We start from the raw sequence: 19,551 nt of genomic DNA, 5'->3' as shown, positions 1-19,551 counted from the left end.
CAGCCCTCTCATCATCTTCGTGGCCTCCTCTGAACGTGCTCCAACAGGTCCATATCTAATAATTCTTGGTACAAAGAAGTGATTGCTGGTGGGAAGTATAATATTTTGTGTATGTCTTCATCTTGCATTTTTAATAAAGAAAAGAACTGGTAAGTGAAATACTGTAAATATTTAGTGACAGTAATTAAGACTATCAGGAAATACAGTATACCACAGGTAGCCAAAGTTCCTGGCCTTGTGACTGTGTGCCCGAACCCTTTTATGTCCAACAGCCGCGAAATACATATCATAACACCTAGGAAAGCCTAAGGGAGGGAGATCTGACTTTAAGTTCAAGAGCAGGGATTCCTGTCATCATTCAGAATACAGCTGAACCCTGGGGTGATTTGGTGATGGTGGCCTACTTCCCTGAAAAGCCAGGGCTTTTGATTATCTAATATCCCCCCCTTATATTCCTGTCTCCCTACTTGGAGGTTACTTGTGTTCAGCTACATGGGAGGGGCATTTAAGCTGCTTTTAAATCATGTATGTCTGCATTTAAAATAGGTGGGACAGCTGGAGTCAGATGGAAATAAGGTCCTGGGTATAGGAACACAAATTCTGTTTAGTGTGAACACTGTTTTGTTTGTCTGTCAGACATGCTGGCTTGTCAGGAAATACTTAACTTTGAAAAAGAAATAGGAAACCTTCTTTGTAATGAAAACATTTCAGACCTTTACAGGAGTTTACTAAGGAACTGCAGCAATGCCTAGAACCTATTAAAAAAGCTAAACCTATTTGGAGTAACAGAGTATAGAAGTGCAGAAGAGAGCAGGCATCTGTGATGAAAAACTATAACCACACTTGCTCTTTTAAAGAGCTGCTTTTAAAGCTTATGGTAGTCATGTGGTAATGACAAATGAAGGGAATGGCATGCAGCTTATCCTGGCAAGAACTCAGTGATCGGTGAAGGCAGAGCTGCATATCATGCCACATTATATACTTACATCACAGTCTTCTATGAAGACAAAATATTTTTGAGATTTGTAAATATTAGGACCTTCAGCCTTCTCTGGAAAACCAATTTACTGTTAAATGACTGCAACATTAAGTGCTTGAAAAATACAGAAACAATGACAGCTATATAACCATTGGACTAATATAGAATCTGTGGCTATCAGAGAAGGATCTGTTCTGTGGGGCTTTGGATCAAACTGGATTTAACAGGAAGTTGCCAGCATTCCTGTTATTACTGGCCTAAATCCTCACAGACGGCATTTCAGAAGCTTGTGAAGAGTTGGAACGTAACCCGTTCTTTCCAAAACATTCTCAAAAAATAAATGAGAGCCATTCAGTCAATACATGATGTGTACTGGGTATAAATCTTTCAGGGCTGCAGATGAAATACAGTGTGAAAAAAATCTGAAGAGTTGAACCATGCAGTATCTGGTTCCACGGGAAGAGGGGTCTAACTGTTCCTGTGTACCATGGAATATGGCTGCCTTCCATTTTGTTAGGAGAGATTACTTTGGCTTCCACAGTCTTTAGTTTTTTTAATGAATAAATTTTATCAAAATTAAAATGCTTCAGTATTACTACAGTAATACAGATTTCGGTAGATTTCTGTTCATCCAGAGCGTCAGAGAAAATGTAAGATTTTTAACATTACACAGCTCCCTGGTACATGAGAGGTGTTCATTTCCCTTCTGGCTCATAACCTGTTTAAAACAGAGCAGTGTGATGTGCTTTACATATCCATTCTAGTACAACCTCAATTGATCTTATTTTTTTTCCAGTTTCAACATTTGCTGCAATACTTTTCACATGATTGATCACAGTAACTATGAGGGATGTAAGGTTACAGGGTTTTGGAACAAAAAGGTAGTGAGACAACATTATATCAGGTTGTTTTCAATGACAAAATGGAAAGAAAAAGTATTCTAACTGTTATCATCTTTGACCTGCAGCTTCAAGAAAAGTGTAAATATTGGAAGAAAAGAACATGTTTAAAATTTTTGTTCTAACTTAAGTATGTAACTTAGCCTTTGTAGTGTTTAAGTATATTTATAGATCACTTTTTAGGTCCCGTGTTTTTGCAGTCTCTAAATTATTTTTAATGTCATAGATGATTTTATGGATCTAATGGAAACACGGATTTAAATTCTCATTATTAACCCCTCAGTTTTTAACTTGGCTTTGTGAAATAAAGGAACCTCTTTTTAATGTATTACTATATATGCTTCCAGTTTTCTTGTTAAATTGGTATGACCATAAAAGATGATGCATGTTGATAAAATATTTTTTATCCTTTTTTTGTCTGCAGAGCTTATTCAGAAAAAAATGGCTTAACTGTGCTTTTCCAAGAGTGTTTTTTTCTGTAAATGCATTTTGGTGCCTGAATCTTAAATATCTAATTATTTTTTCCAACTGGCAAGAGCCCTGACTGTTTACACAGCTGCTCATACAGGCATCCTCCCTGTTTGTTTAGCCTTTTGGATGGCACTGTGATCTTCGGGAGCGTTATGTGGCCAGAGAGCGCTGAACCTGCTGCCCCTAGCTGTTCTGTAGTCCCTTTGTATCAGTGTGCAGTATGCAGACTGGGAAGTTGGCTTCCTCCCTCCAGCAGAACAAGAGGAGATATGAAAAACTTTTTCTATCTAAACAAGATAGAAATGGAAGATGGTTTGTCTCCCTTAAAATCTCCACCTCTTCTTTAATCCTCGATGTGGTAGCTAGGAAATATTACAAGATCCCCCTGGCAACTGTAGGGAAATAAAGCTCAGTTATCTTTAATGTGTGGTTGCTGAAGAACCCCTGATAGTTTCCTAGCTGTCACGATGGGGACTACAGGGATTGTTCTTTGTCCCTGCAAGTGAATCTGCCTTTCCCCCCCCAGAGTTGATGAATGGTCTGTTGATCAACTATTTATTAATGTATGTACATATTATATGTTGATAGGGTGTGTTTCTGACATGGTACTTTAAGAAGAATGCCCTTATACGATGTGTATTACCTATCACTCATTGGATTTCCTAAATATTTGGTTGTCTGTATATTCAATAATACAAATTTTCAACACTAATAGTTTTTAAATGGTCAACAATTGCTTACCTTTACAGCTTGTCAAAGAATGTGCACTGATTAAATAGGTGGTTTTGGTTACCTTACTGAATGCGTATCATATTCACCTACTTTCCAAACAATCTGACTTTCAGTAAACTAATCAGTAGATATATTTCCCATTATTTACTGAAAAACTTCTAAAGAAATGTCATTTTTTCCCTGCATTTTCCTAATTCTTTATCCCTTTTAGCACTTGCAAAGGAATGTAACATTTAATCTATTCTGCTGCTGTTACATACTATTTTTAGCTTGAGCCAGTGATAGCTCAGCTGTATTACCAAAGTAAGGTCTTCTGTGGGATTTAAAAATGTGTGGTATTATAGTTGTTAAGAGTTGGGCCAAAGTTCTGTATGGGTTACCTGATCTATTGGAATAATTCTCTATTTTCTAGAGATTCTTTTGATTTGTATTTGTAGGAGTAATTTTCTAATTGAAATGCCTGCTCAACAGTGCTGCAGATATTTTTGCCCTCCATTTAAATGAACAGACTTCTCAAATGTTAGGATTTCTTTTTTATAGTTAAGTAGAACAAAGTAACTTTGGCCCTTTTCTTGTGTAAAATGTCCTTGAGACCAGCAAGTATTTTGCTTGGAAAATGTTCTTTTTGAGTATTTTAAAGTGTTATGAATTATGACTACAGATACACAAAACATGTTTTAAAATAGAGCTGGCATATACTAAGTTAAATTGTTTTGTAAAACAACGCATGAGTCTCAATTGTCCTTGTGCGCTGGACTGTGAATAGAAAGGGCTGATCTAGTGCATTATTTTGGGGGGAAGGAAGTTATAGGAAGCTCTTTCTGTTCCTTAGCCATGAGTACTTACTGCTGGCCTTCTTGTGGATGACCCCATCAGAGCACATGCCTGGCCTGAAAGGACAGACCTTCTGAGATTAGATGTCTTGGTCATCACTGCCAGTTACCAACTAGCTGATTTTTGAAGGTTCCTCGGTTTCAATAAAACAATTCCTGACCCTACAACCCTGTTGTATGACGTTGTAAGAGAGTAATTGTGAGAGATCCCACAATGACTAAATGCAAAACTAGCATGAGTATGATGTAACGGTGCTGTGAGAGAAGATATTTCAGGGTGATTACTGGTTTGGTGTAGTTAAAAAAAGGCCCAAGATGGTCTAAACCAATAATAACACGTGTTCGTAAACATTATTTGCCACATGCTTGCATGGAGAGAATAACAAGACTTTGAAACCTCCCTTGCCCTTAGAACAGATTAATGTGATGTCTATAATTTGCCTGCCTCACTCACAAGACAAATAAAGCAAGTAAACAAAGGGCTATTGGATGAGGAAATTGAAGAGGAAGGGAAGAAGGTAATGGCAGAGGCACATCATTGTAATCAGTGGGGAACAAAACCCACCACTTGATGGGGTGCCTGTTGAATTCCATGAAACCTTTAACGTTTAATAAATCAGTCCCCTGCTTATGTTTAATCAGCTCGCTCTGCTGCTTTTTAGTCTGTATAGCACTGGTTATAGCACTCTTGTGATGTATAAAGATCCTCAGATGCGTGGTCTGCAAAGCTGTGGTGTGCCAGGGCATGCAGCTGATTCATGGAACTGTTGGAAGCAGTCTTTTCCAATAGATTTTTTAGTTAAAATGTTGAGATGTGTTCAGGAGTCTGTGAGAAGTTTTTAGGCCTGATAGTGTGTTTGCAGCTAAGCTTGAAAATTGTTGTAATAATACAGATTCCAGAATATAAGTGATAACTTTCTAAAAGATTATATGAAATGTTGGAAGATACATCACTAAATTGTTTCTATTAATAATTGAGTGAATATGACTATCATTCGTAAATTCTTTTCCACAGGTTCTATGAAAAAAATTATATCTTTCAGCAAACACTGCTGTGTGTATGTTTGGTAAAATTTCTGAGGCTCATATAGCAGAGAGACAAAATATATGGAATGGATTTCGCATGTAGCAAGGAAACAGAGATTTAACTACAACTAAGCAAAGGAGCAAGGTAGGCACACACACCTGAGTGAATGGAGATTCAGACCGTCATGTCTGTGTGCAAATGTACAGAGATGGTCAGGAATCCCACAGCTGTACAGCTGCATCAGCACAGCTTTGCACAAGGCTAATAAACCTGAATTTCCTTTCACTGTGCTACACTGATCATTGTAAGACAGCCTCATATAGTAATCCTCTGTATCTGGAGAGGTTATTCTGGGACAGTAGAATTGTGCTGTGGAATTGGCATAGCGCAGCAGTGTACTAACGTACTGAAGTTTCTTCTGGATTGAGGCTGTTATCTCTCTGTGTGGTGGAGATGTATTACCCTGGGTCAGTGCTAGCGTGGGGATCCCTGCAGCATGCTTTGTTGCACAGGATTAGTGTTCAGGCTTTTAAGTAAAGCTTCCAGGTGCAGGCTGATGTTCTTCGGAATAATTTCAAACCTACTTGATAAATAAATTTGAGATGCCAACATTACTGAACTGAGGATACTTAAAACCAGGGACCAAAACAGAAGCATTACAGTCTGTGTTAGGTCGTTCTGTAATTTAGGAACTTGCTCAGACATAGTGAAAGAGAAGAACATAACGTGTGTAATGAGTTGCTGTTTTTAATGTCTTGTTTTCAGATTTCTGTACTTCACATGCAGCTTACTCATTAGACCATAGTTTTAATTACGTGTGTTTTGTAGCATTTAATTTAGCGGCTGTCAAGCTGTTTCATTGAGCAAAATTCACGTGCATGGGTCTGTTCAGCCACAAGGTCAGTAGAACAGAACACAGGGTACTGCATTCTTTGGGCTTCTTCTGAAAACATGCCTGGTGTTTTTACATAAGTCTATACAAGACAGTTATTTTGGTCATGACCAGAGAAACAGATCGAGTTTACTGACCCATAATGAAAACCTCTTTATGCTTTTGTAACTCTCTTCTGTTAATCACATGCATTTCCTTCTGTTTTGGATATGAAATCTCTCTTTGCCTAATCTGGTGGAGACTTGTGATATTTGTTATCTATTTGAAAATGTGTATTCATAGAATCAGAAAAATAGGTCTGAAAGGAACACAGGAAGTCATCAAGTATTTGTGCATCTCAAACTAGAATTAAATATAAGTGAGCAACTCTAACAGATTTTTTTTTTCTTTAAAATATCCACACCTATCTGTGCTACAACCTCTCTGTACAGTCTGTCCTAGTATTTCACTATCCTTACTGATAAAATGTCTACCATTTTATTTAGTTGTTTTCCTTGCTGTTATTTAAATCTGAGGTTTTTTCTTATCTATGGTCCACAGTGATCACAGAGAACAGATGATTGACTTTTTATATATTTGAAAAATATCCATAATTCCTGTAACTTTTCTCTTTGTACACTCAGTTTCCTCAGTTATTATTCTGAATTAAAGTGGTGTTTTTTAGGACTGTTGTGTGTGTTCAGTGCTCTCTTCCCTCTTGTTTTGAAGAGAGGTTTTTGGAGTGGTGGCAGGGATTAAAATGCCCACAGCTACTCACAGCACTTCAGCTCTGGATTTATTAGATGTTTTTACAGGCTACAATCTATTAATTCACTTTCCTTTGATATTTGCTGTTTTGGGCAGAACTGGAGAGGGATTTACAACAGGACAGCGTATTTCCCTTGCACAAAGCTTGTGAATTCACTATTGCGATCCTTTTTTTTGTAGGACTGTAGTATAGCCAGCAGTTTATTTTTTTCCAATTTGACTACAGACATTTGTGCATGTTGAAATGTGTGCTTTATAAATTGTTTTTAGGTTTAGATCTGTTTCTGCAAGTTATCAAGACTATTTCTATTTTAATCTTGCCCTTTGTCATCTTTGTGCTCTCTTTCAGCTTTCTCTCTTTTTCATAACCTTGGTTAAGGATATTTAGTTTTACCAGATGAAGAAGAAAATTTCTGAAGAGCCTTATTTGATGCATATTTCCATTTCATAGTGGTCCATTGTTATCCCAAGAAGCTTTTGCTGCCGGTGTTTTTGTACAGTCCTTACACTAGTTCATTTAGAGCTTATTTTCTGAACCTGCTTTGAAGAACCTCCTTTGTGATGGGGCTAAAAACCATGCTAGAGAAATAGCATCTGTTACTGTCTACTTCTTTGAGTCACACACCTATAGCCCTATTATAGAAAGAAATCAGTCTGAGCCAACTCAAATTGGCTTAATTCACTTGTCACTTTTCTTTTTTGTTCTTACAAATATATATATATATATTTTTTAGTTACAGTTACATTTCTATTTGTTTGCTCTTCCTTATTTTACTAAGGAATCCCCGCTTTTAAGGAGTTTTATTTTTTTCCCCCTAGTTCTCTAATTGCCTCATGAGTACTCCAGCAGAGTCTCAGTTCAATCACTTATGACTCTCAGGCTTGATCAGAGCATGATGGGATGAAACTAAACAAGTTTAGGCAATTTGAAAGCTACTAGGTTATCCTAAGTATTCTTTAATGTGTTGTTTTCCAATATTAATCTTACTGGGTTTTTTCTAGTTTAAATTAATGATTGCAACTTATCTTTCAAGTCAAGTCTGAAGTTAAAAAAAAAAAAAAAGCCATGAATGTTTTGCCTTTCACAGTATAATCTCTCTCTGGAGATTTCCCTCTAGTGCTCCAGCACTTACTACACATCCTCCTACTACTTCAGCATTTCCAGAGTCTTTTCTTGCTGTGTTTGATGTCCCTGGCTAATTCAAACTCATTTTATGTCTTGCCCATATTGATTTTTGTCCTTTATGTGTTTGTGTTATTCTCTTAAATTTGATTGAAGTAATCTGACCTAGTTTACATTTTGGATAGGCTGCCTTTATCCTTCTGAGAAGGTAAAGAAATATTTGAGGATTAACCCATTTGGTTTTTTTTCTCTCCATGTCCCACATTGTCACTGTTTGTCATAGGTCACTGTGTTTGTCAAAGTCATCTTTCTTCAAGTCCTTCGTTTTTATTTTGCTAAAGGAAAAAACTAACCAAAACTTTGTCATGATGGAGTTAAATAATGTCCTACACGCATAGGATGATTTAACATAGATGCAGAAAGCAGCAACAGGCTGTAACCTATGAACTTTTTGCTCTGATGTGGCCATTGCTAGAGTAGAATTAGGTTGCAGAAGAATCTGTGGTCATTAGTATGAGAAGGAAAGCTTGTAATCTTTGGGCATGCATAGACTAGATCTGTGACTTGCCTTTTTCTGCTGAAGAAAGTTGAGTGGTGAAGGAATAGATTAAGAACTGTGCTGTAATTTATTTGGAAGTGAAAAACATAAGGATATGCGACGTGTAAAACTTGTGCTGAAGTGCAGTAGCCCTGAAGCATTTCTAGAGGGATGGGTTAGTGGAGATAAAATGGCTCCAAGATGCAGTACACTCGGCCCTTTTTTTGGCTAAATGTGACGTGCCTTGACTTGAGAATTATTTAATTGAGAACTCCATCTCCTTGTTAGCAATTGTGGAAGAACACCACAGTTTATAGTGGAAACAAACAGGACTTGGGTGCTTTTTTTTAAGATTGGGTAGTGAGTGGTGCAGGTCTGGTATCTATGCTCTAGCTCTGCTGCTCACCAAACAACTTCTGGTTTTCCATGTAATCCCATTCATTGTACAGTAACAGCAGTATGGAAAAGTTATATGTCTTTGTGTAACCGAGTGTTGGTATCTCCTGGATGTAGTAACTCCTTTATTTGACCTTAGTAGCCCTGCTCCAGTGTCGGCTCCTCTCTTTCCACATGGTCACAGCACCTGCCAGGAGCCTGCTCCAGCATGGGCTTCTCATGGGGTCACAGCCTTCTTCAGGAACATCCAAATGCTCCAGCGTAGAGTCCTCTATGGGCTGCAGGGGGACAGCCTGCTTCACCATGGTCTGCACAATAGGCTACAGGGAAATCTGTGCTCCTCCTTTTTCATTGACCTCGATGTCTGCAGAGTTGTTTCTCTCACATATTCTCACTCCTTTCTCTGGCTGCTATTGCCCCACAGGTTTTTGGGTTTGTTTTTTTTTTTTTTTTTTCTTCCCTTCTTAAATGAATTTATCACAGAAGTGCTACCACCATTGCTGGTGGGCTTGGTCTTGGCCAGCAGCAGGTCCATCTTGGAGCTGGCTGGCATTGGCTATATTGGAGATAGGGGAAACTTCCAGCAGCTTCTCACAGAAGCCATCCCTGCAGCCTCCCCGCTACCAAAACCTTGCCACGTAAACGCTATGTGCAGTATATGGAGCCTTCATTTGGAGACCAGAGATTCAAATCTCATTTTTTTTTTCCTGATGATTAGACATAATATGTAACAGCTATTCTCTGTCTTGCTGGAAATAATCTTTGTCTGTTTATTAGCCTACCAATGCCCACATAATAATCATTTTAAATTAAGCAGAAAGTATGTCCTGTGGAGGTTGGTGACATCACTTGTGTTTTCAGTTAGATTTACGTAGTCCTTTGTTGAATCAGAACCTGAGTAAGAGAATGACTTCAGTAGAGCATTAAGTCTCTCATGAATCAGGTCCCTTTGTTAAGTTATTTCTTAAAAAAATGTTCCCTGCAGAAAAAGAATGAGTTTTAATGACTTTGGAACAGTTTTTTCCAGTGTTAATGGATAGATAGATAGTATGTTGGAAAATTCAGTACCTCTCCCCGGAGAGAAACTGCAGAATAAATTATTACTTAACCTAACAATACAGTTTGGGTCAATTCTTTGAAAATAAATTATTCCTCATTTGAAGGTCATGCTGTGGCTGGTACTGTTTCCAGCTCAATGATTAAAAGCTTAGTCATCCTCTTCAATTTCTTCTGGATTGGTGCCCTCTGTGTGGGAACCGAGCCTGAGCTTGACAGGGACCAATAGGTCAGTATATTGGCCTGTGTATTGATAGGGAGCCTTTTTTTTTTTTTTTTTTTTTTAATAACAGGACAAAATAGACCTGTTCTGGGAATTGAAAGCTTAGGAAAACATGGACTTAGGTAGTCATTGTTTCTAGCCGGGTTTTGAGATGTGCAGAAAGATTGTGTGTGGTTCCTTCACTCTAGATGTCTCTTCTAATCACATAAGAAATGTGTTCAGTTGTTGGAGGTCACAGCTCTCGCTAGTTCTCCAGCTTTCTCTGTTAACCTCATCTGTGTCCCACTCAGAGCGAGCTGGAGCTCAGGGAGTTTCCATTCCATATGTGATTTTTCATCAGAGGAGAAACAACAGGAAGGAGCGCTTTTAGACAGAATGAAAGGCTGCTTTGAGCTGCACCTTTGCAAAGCTTTCCAAAAGCTACTAATTAGTCCCTATAGGTTTCACTTAAGTGCTGAGTAGTAATGTTAACAGGGTTTTCCACACTGCAGTACTCTTCAGGTACATTATTTCCAGACAGGAGTAAGGAGTGTTGCATTTCCTCCAAATTGGCAGCAAGCCACACATCCTAACCTCTCTTGCACAACCAATTTGACACAGAATTTTCACTTGAGTGGGGGTATCCTTTTATTCGGGCAGTCTGCAATGCGCCGTACTCCTGCAGCAGTACTGGCCGTGCAGCAGCCAAGGGGAAGGAGATGCCTAGATACTTTAATTGCAAAGATAATTAACTTTTGCTGTCTTTATAATATGTTGCTAGTCGTCTGTGTAGTTTTCTCACACTGATAAATTTTTTTTTTCTGGTGTGTATATACCACTGCTTTTGCAATTTACTGAAACTGCAAATTTAGCTAAGTCAGATAAAATGTATACTTTTGGGTTTGCTAGTTACTGTCTAATTACTGTAAGCTGTCATAATTATCATAACTGGAATTCTCAGTACGTGGTTTGTGTACTTACTGACAGCCAGCTACGCATCTCTCATTCTCTCTTGAAGGATTCTCTCTAAACAACACACAGACCGCATTGCAGGTGACAAGGCCCAAGTCCTAAGGTAGGACCTGGTAAGGAGAGTTGCCAAATGTACCAAGTTATTTGACAACCTGTATGGCACTGGACCAGAGCTATCAGAAATATAGCAGCTATTGAATGCAAGAGAGATAATTTTATTATTATAGAAAAAATAATGTTCTTTCAGAGATGTTTAATTGTTTGGGTTTTTTTTTTGGATGTCTGAGGAGACTGTAATTATCAAAATTGTTTTCCAGTGGGAACTGTTATTATGTGGTTGGATTTTTGGCAGCTTCCTGTTCTTCTATGGCATGAACAGGCTGAATTAGCAGCAGACTTGAACATATTTCACTGACTTTCGCAAACTGAGTTTTCAGGGCTAGGTGTTTAATACAGTGCTCAAAAGAATTTTAGATCTTTTGCATTTGGGACGTTTTTCTGTGCTGAATGATTGATGAAACTGATTTTAAATCTAGAAGTTGCCATTCTGTGACTGCTTAACAAGGACAAATTATTTTTGTCTTAAGTTAGAAGAAAAGTGTCTAAAAAGCAGGAAAAACAGTTAATAACAGACATTCTACAGCTGCTCTGTGGGTGTTGTAAGTTGAGTAAGTATACAGAATGCAGGTGTATGCATTTGTTAAATACCTTTTTTTTTTTTTTTTTTTTGGGTGAGTTTTTCGTTGTTGTTGTTAGTGTATGAGTAGCACTTTAACAGAAGAATGTTTTCCATGCAACAGTTCCTAATACAGTCTCTAGTTTGGTCATGATTCTTTGGAGAAAATGTGGGATGAAAAACATTGAAATTATGTTGGAGACTTGGGCCATTTCTAAATACATTTCTTTGGTTTCAGTGCATGGTTCCTAAAAAAAAAAAAAGAAACCAAAACACAATCTCCAAAAAAAAAACCAAAAAAAAAAAAAAAACAAAAAAAACCCCCACACCCAACCAAACAAGAAAAACCCACTTTGCCAAGAAAAAACCTAACACAAAATAAACCCAAGACTGGGAAATAGATGGCTTCTTAGGCTGAGAATAGGAGAAGTTTTTACTCATATTTGATTAGGATGAAAAATGCTTTAAGTAAGGGATTATTTAGCTTTGGAAGAATATGATTGCCAAGGTGCTGTGGGACTCCATGTGCAGAACCTTCTTCGCTCCATATCACAAGCTGTGCAGTGAGCACACAGTACAGCTGCCAGTTTAGAGTCTCAAACCAGTCTGTGGGCTTGCAGTAGTTCACAGGTGGCTTTTGTTCCTGCTTGGGACCGCTATTCTTTTCCTCTCCATTAGAGGATTCCTGTGCTGGGTGTTATTCTTTCAATTTCTGTAATCTTTAAAAGGAGTGAGATTTCTTTTTTACTATTATTGACGTGCTGAGGATGTCACATACATTTAACAAGCTTTCCTAAGATTGCTGCAGTCCCATATAATTACAAATGCTGCCTGCCATCTCCTATTCCATTCCTTTCTCCCCCGGGCTTGATTGTACTTAAGAGAACAAAAAGCAGAACATGTGGCAAAAATGACGTTTATTTTCTCCTTTCCAAGCAGTTTCTCTTATCTATTTATAGCATGACCTGCTTCTGTTTTCTTCTGTTGGGAGCAAAGTGTCCCTCATGTTAGGTTTATGCAGTGCCTGTATGCTGAGGCTCTGATCCCAGCTGCTACTGCACAATCCTGTGACAAATTGTTCCAGCGGAGGAATGGACATCCTTTACCTCTTCTCCTAAAGAGCTAATATTGCAGAATCAGCGTATGGTTCACGAATTTAAAATCTATTGGGAGGGGCAACCTGTGAAACTCACTTTTGAAATACACAAATACACAACTGCATCTCACATTCGTGCTGAAAGAAGTTTATATTAGAAATGGTGAAGCTTTTTTCCTGAGTGAGAATAACTTCTCCGATATTGTGTAAAAAATTGACTGTTGTAATAAAATACAAAAGATTTGTTCCCTTTCAGAAGGCAGTTATGCTTCTTAGCTTTGAAGATCAAGTCTCTGAAGGATATAACTTTTTAAAAATTCTGTTCACTTTTCAGAAATGATGTTCTAATAATAATCTAAAAAGTAAATTGGTTAAAGTCTTTCAGTGTGACTTATTTTAGCAGTGAGATATTGTCTTATGAAAAAAAGTTTTAATGCTGCATTAATGCATGACAAGAATAATCTTGAAGAAAGGAAACATTTCAGAAAGGTTATTTTCATGTTAAATAAACTTTCCAAGACAAAAGAACTCTACTGCAATTTTTATACAAACATAATTCACAGTCCTGAAATTATAAGATATTATGCTGATTGTAGTGTGGCTTAGGGTGGATACAGAGAGAATATAATTTACTGTATTCTAGTCTCAGAACCCAGGAAATTACACTACTCATCCAGAATTATAAATGAACGGCACTCTGGATACTTGTATATCTTAGAATTAGTGAGTGTGCTGCAGACAAAAGACTGATACTGTAATGAGATTAAAGTAATTAAATTTAAATTAATTGGGCAATACTTAGCTAGTCAACTAAAGAAATGCCTAAGTCAACTTTTTAAAAACGGATCCAGAAATATAAAAGACGACTCTGTTGTAGTTTATGCTATGGTGTTTTATTCACATTTTTTTTGCAAATACTTTTGTAGCAGTTTTCCCTTGGCTTGAGGGGATTTTGGATCAAATCTGCGTTTAGTCGAATTGTAACTAACAATGGAAAATGATAGGCTCATTAGTAAGATGCTATTTATGTCACAGGAGTGACTGCCAGAGAGAAGTATACAGTGCCACAAAGTCCTAATGCTTAAGTATTCAACACTTGCTGAGCACATGAAACTAAGTTTCTCCATGAAATGTGGACAAAATAAGTTTTTTAAATGCCGCATATGTCGAGATAATTTATCAAGCAAAAACTATTTGGTTGCATGAAGTACAGTGCTGCTTAGACTGACTTACCTGGCCTCATTCTACCAATGAGGCCTTATGAAATGAAATCTAAAATACAAGGTTATATCTATGGTACTTCCGATGGTGGTTGCTGAGCCTCTTTTCCCATCTACCATATGTTATTTCCTTCCTTGACACACAGGTGGAGAGAAAAAAAAAAAAGTGTTGCAGAGGAAACCAGGGGACAGAGAAACTGAGGTTTCTCTCCTTGTTCTGTGACACTTGGGATGTTGGAATCCATCTCTCCCCCTGTATCGGGAGGGACTGCTGTGTTTCCCTGTCAAATCATATGCCCTGACATCTTAGGCCTCACAAGACGCCAAGGACTGAGGCCTGCTGGCCATGTGAAAACCAAACCCAACTAATTCTGAGAACAATTTTTACCCATTTAACAGAAATTTTCCACTTATAATGAAAAATTTAATTAATAAGGAAAATTATGACTATAAGGAAAGGTAAATATAAGTTTCTGTCTCTTAGATGAGTCAAAAGAATAGGGAAGTCAGCATATGAATGGGTGGAGGAAATTTGGCAAAACTGCTGCTACTGCTGTGAGAAGCTGGAAGTTCTTGAGCATCTGCTTTCAGGGAAAGACCATTATAGATTCTTTTAATCTGTCCTGAGGTGGGGACGTGATGATAACAAAGTGAAGAAGATTTGTTTGTTTCTGATGTGGATTAATATTTTATTCTTTAGGAGATACAGTGCACCTCTAGCTAATATATTAAAGGATAATTTGGTGAAGGTAAAAATTTCAGTGTTTCACGGTGTTCATAGGGTCCTCATCAAATTTTCCCTAATGAACTTTAAACTGTGACTGCTTTCTACTGCTTTTTCTTGACTCTCTTAATGAGAGTCATTATGTTTTGAATGATGATTCTACTGAACACAGCTGTCTTAGAGCCTTGACAAGTGGTACCCCTTGTATTAAGGTTAAGAATTGTGTTGAACCCATTGAATCATAGGAGCTAGTGCCATATGAGATAATACTTACAAATAGGCTTACTGTTTTGTTTTGTAGTATTATGTGTCTGATACAGGGATAAAGCTGAATTCTGACCAGTCTGGAGGGCTTTCATATGACTGAGCTTCTATAGAGCATTCAGTGTAGAAAAATGGAAATGGTGTATTGGAACTTCTCTGATTTTCTGCAACAAAAATCATAATGAAATGTCTTATTTCAGATCACCTTACCTCAGCTGGATTTTTTCATGGGACTTGAACATCTTATTTCTTATATATTTCAAGAAAATTGCATTTACCAACCTGATTACTGTACAAGAAATGCACTGTGGGGTTAGCTGTCACTTACTGTAAGACCAGGAGACATTGTCTCCTATTGGATCATTTCTACTTTGAAAGTTGGGAGCTGGCATATAAATTAAAATGAGGGTTTAAACTACTGAGAGCAGACAGTGGTCTCTTAAGGCAATAGACATACCAGGCAATGCGGTACTGTACTGGTCACATTCTCAAATGAACTATTTGTAATCCCTTCAACAAAATAATTTTTTTTCACATGGATTTTGAAATTACTTGTGATTATAAAGATGTTAGTACAGAATGTTTTAAATAAATACAACTGTTAAAAATGTCTGTTGTCTAAAAAAAAAGTAGTATTTCAGAAGTCTTTCTCATTTTCTGAATGAAAACCACAGGCTAGTAAGTCACACTTCCTTGTCAGTGAAAAATTCAGATCTTGTTCATCCCTTAAAAATCAATTGTTTGGTCCTCACATATAAGCAATCACGTATAACTGTTGAATGGACACGTGTACTTTGTGACCCAAAGCTTTGCGTTTCTTCCATAAAATCCATGAAATTCTGCAGTCTTTAGAAGTCAGTTACGGAGTATCCCATTTTTATAGCTACTGTGTTTTACTGCATATTTTTGTACTATTTTGAGTCATGCTTTTGGGCTGGTCACACTATTGCTGTGAAGATGATGCAAAATTTTCTCAAGCATAAGGAAGAATAAGAGTGTGATGTGGTGGCTGTCAGCACTGTTGGTAGGGATGTGTCTTGAGAAGAATCCAACTGTTTCAACCTTTGCCCCTGACATTTGTTTGTTGTGGATTTGTATAGCATCTGTTGTATAGTATAAATAATTCTATCAGTACTATACTTTTCTGTTTTTCTCGAAGCATATAACATGCTAATCATTAGCTTTTTGCACATTTCTTACATTGGTTTTATAATTTTTTTGTGTGTTTATGCTTTTTGAATTTCATTTAACACTGATAAGAATTAAATTGTGTTTTGCATTGAGGTATTGTCAAGGAATATGAATAAAAGTTCTAATCTAAATAGAATCTATGTAAAGGTAATTTCTAATTTTTATAGGCATGTTAAAATGAAGAAATCAAGTTCTGTATTTGCAGCATTTCTTGACAGATACTGATGCTGTAAATTATACAGCTGTTCTTTCTCTGTATGGATTTTATAGGACTTACGGCGATTTATGGGTCCAGAGTGCAGCTGCTGGAAGTAATTTATTCTCAGTTCTGTATTAAATCTATCGTATACAAATGCATTAGCATTCAGTACAGAGCTCAAGGGCTTATGGCTTTTTTTTCTTGCTCTGAGTTGCTGTCCTGTAAATGTTTGCAAGGTATGCAGAAAACAACATTAAAAAAACTTAAATTGATAGACAAGGAAAAAAAAAAGGAAACGGTGTCATCCATGATAAATACTTGAAAGCAGCTCATTTTGCTGTTTAAGCTAAACAGCAAAACCAAAACCTACTGTTAACTTTTCTGAAATTGATAATGCTAATAAGCTTGTTTTGATGGATTAGCACTTCAGTTCCATTTGCTTGAGTGCCACTCTACGCATGTCAATTGTACGTGTTTTCATGTTACAGAAACTTAATATTCCCTGCAGTGTATGAATTGTTGTGCATCTTAAGAGACTGTGTGAGGCTATGTAATGATATACTTCATTCATCTTGGTTTAGTTTTGAATTTTTTTTAATTAGAAAAAAAGGAAACTGGCTTATTTTAAATATTTGGGAAGTATTATAATGCATGTTTAAAAATAGTTAAACTGTAACTGAGTTTGACAGAAGAATAGGGGCAAGGGCAATGAATATTTGTTCAATATATAATCTGTGAGAAAACAGCAGTCGAAACAGGCTGCCTGATATGAGTCTTGTACCTGTTTATTGTTGATGATTTCACATCTTTCATATTGAGATATTAAATCTAGGAAAATTGAACTGTGCTCTGTTCAAGATGAGGAGAAACTTGTACCTTGGGGAGCGTGAGCTGATCTGTCGGAGAAAGAGATCCTAAACTCTTGTGGCAGACGGAATACATTTAGACATGATTATATGTATAAAAAGAAGGCTAAAACAGAACAGGCTGAATGTGAAAGATCTATCTGTTTGATATCTGTTAAACTCTGTATCAGTGAAAATGCTAGTGGACCATGCATAACATAGTCTTCCACTATTAATAGTTTTACTTAATTTGTTTCTAAGTAGCCTAATACCTCTAAGGGAGAGAATGAAACAAGTTTTCAATCTAATAAATATCCCAAAATCTGTGCTAATTTTAAAATCTCAAAGAAGCAGCAAGTGAAAAATAATCATATATGGTATTATGAGAATCTAACAAAATTGCAGAAATAAGTAGTTGCGGATAAATGTCATTCTGCCACATTTTTCAATGAGTCATTTTCCATTGAAAAAATTCCGGGACAAAATATTTCCTGAAAGCTTTAACAACTGTATTCTCTGCATTGTACTATATATGAATGTTGGTACTTTATATTTTCCATACCTTTGAAATAACTACAGTATGAAATATCTTGTATTGAGTCTTGCTCAATGTGTTTTACTTTGATTTTTTCTGTATGAAGGTTTACAGAATAGTTTTAACCTGTCAATTCTCACAAATGCCTGTGTTCAAGTGTCTTCACTCCTATGAAAGAAGTTAGGTTCTGCTTTGGGATTTCTTCTGAACTTCCTAGTTCTTCTGCAAGCTCAGTCTTCTGCGTTGTTTGCCTTGTATTACTTTACTTAGACACACATGCACAAATTCCTTCTCTATTGAAAACTGTGATAGGTTGCTTTAATATTAAGCTTCACGTTCAATTATAAATTATCTTAACTACCGGAAATATGTGTCAATCTCTGAGCTCTTTTCTCTCAAGGGTGGATGTTAACCAGCACATTATTTAGCTGAAAGTGTAAGATGGAATTTTAAGCAACATAGGTCAAGCTGCCAGTGCTTGATACGGGACACTTCTGAAATAAATAGTTACACCTGCAAGCTCTTTAGTTTTCTGAAAAGAGATCTCCAAGTCATGTTAAGAACTAAGCTGGGATACTGACCAGCCATGGGCAGTTGATGATACTTTGTATAAGATAGCTTTGCTTTTCTGTGGTATTATATATCAATTTGAGGATGATTAATAGTAAACAGGTATAAATACAGAGAGAAAGTTGCAAGGCTTCGCTTCTAGTGGGAATCTCAGTCCTGTAAATCTGTTTCCTACTTGCTCGAACCTGACTGAAAGTTACGGTTTTGTAAAGATAGTGCAGAGTCTTAGAGGCACAGAGTATTACTTCAGGCTTAGTCCTATGATAACATTGTCATGCCCTTGTACTGTAACTTCACCTTTTGTCTATTTGTGCATAAGGCTGATGGACACAAACTCTGCCTAGTCTGTATACAGAGTATATATGTTTTGTGTATGTGAACATATATATATGGTGTATATATACTCTGTATACACACTGTAGTATAGTTCAGCATGAGACATTAAGAACTGCTGATGACTTCTGAAGTCAGGAAAAATAAATCTAGAGGCCAGTGAAGACATTTTTTAGTAGAAAGTTAGCTTGGAATTCCTGACAATCAAGCACATACTGTGTTGCTGCTTTGTAAAGACAGGTTCCTAGTTTTGTCTCCAGACCTAGTCAATCTATAAGATGCACCTTTTAAAATGGCTTACTTCTGTGGTGCTGGCAAACACTTGCTCTGGAGATTGTCAGTGTTTCAGCATTGTATGTTTATCAGGGAAGTGAAATGAGAAAGAAAAAATTTTTATTTTTCTAGAGTGTAACTGTTAATTTATTTCATCTACCTGTTTGGACTAGAGTCATGTCTGGAAAGCAATGTATTTAAAAATTAAAAAAAAAGGCAAACAAACTGGCTTTGGGAACATGTGCTTTGCCTATGAAGGAGCAGATGAGATATTTTTAAGAGTTTCCAGTGAGTTTCCATGGCTATGATACTGGAAGATCTAATAATTTGCTTTCTAGAGGAAAGGGCAGGATTTTGATTCAGCCAATAAGAAATACACAAAGATGTACTTTAAAAAATTCCTTTGTTTTAGTAGCATTCTGAATTTACTGGCATACCTTCTCAGTGGTGTTTAAAGCGCTGCAAGTGCAGGTAAGGTGACCTTTTGTCGTCAGTATAGTACAGCTCTATGATCTAGGGATGTTTCATTTGTGCTAACAAAGCTATTATCCTGAATCAGGCATTTTTCCCAATGTGTGTTTGTGTCTGTGTCTGTCTTTTGTTCGGTTACAGCCACTTCTGTAGGTAGTCAGTTCAAATGTATAGTTAAAAGCCTGATGTGGAGGAAAGAGGCCATTAGGCCATGCTGTTCAACTTCTGTAAACTTAGTGTTTTGTAGAGTAGGCAGGGCCAGTTTTATGACAGACTTTATAGCAGTA

General features: G+C 37.0%; 1 protein-coding gene and 1 long non-coding RNA gene across 2 annotated transcripts in view; both read left to right on the top strand.

The window, feature by feature from the left end:
* CTNNA3 (catenin alpha 3) overlaps positions 1–19,551 on the top strand; it is a 475,445-nt gene that overhangs the window by 70,752 nt on the left and 385,142 nt on the right. The gene's annotated exons all lie outside the window — the stretch shown is intronic.
* On the top strand, positions 10,877–11,810 carry LOC147600051 (uncharacterized). Its single transcript, XR_015259040.1, has 2 exons — positions 10,877–11,312; positions 11,649–11,810. It is a non-coding gene; the product is annotated as an uncharacterized LOC147600051 (long non-coding RNA).

The sequence above is a fragment of the Chlamydotis macqueenii genome, chromosome 7 (genome assembly GCF_036417535.1).
Source record: "Chlamydotis macqueenii isolate bChlMac1 chromosome 7, bChlMac1.mat, whole genome shotgun sequence".
Lineage (NCBI taxonomy): Eukaryota > Metazoa > Chordata > Aves > Otidiformes > Otididae > Chlamydotis > Chlamydotis macqueenii.
Note: the sequence above shows the minus strand (reverse complement) of the source record. Positions and strands in the feature narration are given on the sequence as shown.